Below are 2,282 nucleotides of genomic sequence, written 5' to 3'. Positions count from 1 at the left end.
TTGCTGTTGTGAGGTTATTTATTTCCTGTGTTTTCCTGAAGGTAGTTAGTTTTCTTGGGTTGTATTTTTACTTCTAGTATCTTTTGTAATACTGGATTTGTGTGTAGGTATTGTTGAAATTTGTTTTTGTCATTGAAAATCTTGTTTTCTCAGTCTATGAGGACTGAGACTTTTGCGGGGTATAGTAGCCTGGGCTGATATCTGTGTTCTCTTAGGGCCTGCATGATATCTGTCCAGGTTCCTCTGGCTTTCATAGTCTCTATTGAGAAGTCAGGAGTGATTCTGATTGGTTTGCCTTATATGTTACTTGGCCTTTTTCCCTTGCAGCTTTTAGTATTTTTTCTTTGCTCTGTATACTTACTATTTTGATTATTATGTGGTGGGAGGATTTTTCTCTTCTGGTCTAATTTATTAGCTGTTTTGTAGGTCTCTCGTATTCTTAGAGGCCTCTCCTTAAATTAGGGAAATTTTCTTCTATGATTTTGTTGAAAAATATATTCTGGACCTTGGAGACTGGAGTCTTCTTTTTCCTCTATTCCTATTATTCATAGGTTTTGTCTTTTCATGTGATCTTGGATTTCTTGGATGATTTGAGTCTGGATTTTTTTAGATTTATCATTTTCTTTCATGGATACATTGATTTCTTCTATCATATCTTCCACACCTGAGATTCTTTCTTCCATCTCCTCTAGTCCATTGATTATGCTTACCTCTGTTGTTCCTGTTTTCTTCCCTAAGTTCTCACTCCTCATGATATCCTCAGTTTGTGTTTTCTTTTTAATTTTTCCAATTCTGTCTTCAGATCTTGATCTGTTTTGCTGATTTCCTTCACATGTCTGACTGTATTTTCCTTCAATTCCTTCACCTCTTTGTCTCTTTCTTTTATTTCTTTCAGTGATTTAATTATTTCCTCTCTAAAGGCCAGAAACTGTTTAACTGCATGTTCCCGTATTTCTTTATGGATGGCCACAATCTGTTTGTTTTTATCTTCCTGTATTTCTTTATGTATGGCCATATTCTGCTTGCCTTTTTCTTCTTCTATTTCTTTTTGCATTTTATTTGTTTCCTCTTTTATCATCTTCATAAGCATAAATGTAAGATTATCTTCTTGAATTTCTTCTAGGCTGGGGTGTCCATAGCTGTTTGCCCCTGGATAACTTGGTTCTGGAGATGCCGTATTGCTCTGTGTTTTGTTGGTTGAGCTTTTATGCTGGCCTTTACCCATTGGGCTATCTTAGGTGTGGGCTGTTAGTTTCTGGTGCTTCCTGGAATCCTGGAGGATTGGGGAGGAATCTCCTTGACAGGAAGATGATTTTTCCTGGGGGAGACCTCCTCAGCTTTTTGGGTATGGTCACTGAGTGGCAGGTGTTTCTCAGAAACTGCCACATCTCACCTCAAGTGTATAGAACTGAGGGGCAACTGTGGCCTTTGTTAGCCAGGGGGCGGGGGGCTCTCCTCTCACCCAAAGAAGTCCTGTAGACAGCTGCCCTGCTGCTGGATTTCTTACTCTGAATTTAGTGAGCTGCTGCTGTTGTTCTTACACTGTTTTCTAGGCACAGCCTTCTTGAAGAACCAGGGAGCCTGGTGGTTTGTTCAGTTTAGTTAGGGATAACTGGTTGCACCTTGAAGCAGTATCTGGGAGCTGATATCAGGGATCCTAGGCTTCTATAGGTCTGAGGTTGGGGCTCTGTGCCCCAGTACCCAAGCAGTAATCAGTGGAAGGTGAGCACACCTCTCATGCGCAGAAAGCCAAAGCCTGGAGGCTGAGGAGACCCAGAAACTTTTCTGGAGCTGGGTGTCCTGACCTGATGTTTCCCCCAACCATGGGGTTTTCTCCTGACAGGGTGAGCCAGTCTGTGGTGTTTGGGGGTCCATAGTTCTGTCTGGGTTGGTGCATAGAGCATGTAGGCACAGGTGAGTAGTGGCTCCAAGCTGGCGACTGGGCACATGCAAGAACCTGGGAACTTTTCTCGAGAACTTTTCCATGTGGGTTGGGGAGGGTCAGCTGAATGTGCTAAGTTCGGACCTGCTGTTTCCCTCACTGTGGGGTTTCCTCCCAACAGGGAAACCCAGCCTCTGGTGCCCTGGTGCCCACAGTTATGTCTGGGACAGTGAGTTGGGCACACAACAGGTCTCTGGCTGGCGGCTGATTGCCCTGCTCTGGGCTGGTGGCTGTGTGCCCGCTATACCCAGGGACCTTTTCCAGGAAATGACTGGGTGACCTGAGGTTGGTCCCTTTTTCTTCCTTCACTGTGGGGTTTTCTCTCAACTGGAAATCCCAG

This window comes from Meriones unguiculatus, chromosome X (assembly GCF_030254825.1).
Source record: "Meriones unguiculatus strain TT.TT164.6M chromosome X, Bangor_MerUng_6.1, whole genome shotgun sequence".
Lineage (NCBI taxonomy): Eukaryota > Metazoa > Chordata > Mammalia > Rodentia > Muridae > Meriones > Meriones unguiculatus.
The sequence above is the reverse complement of the archived record's forward strand: the minus strand, read 5'-3'. Positions refer to the sequence as shown.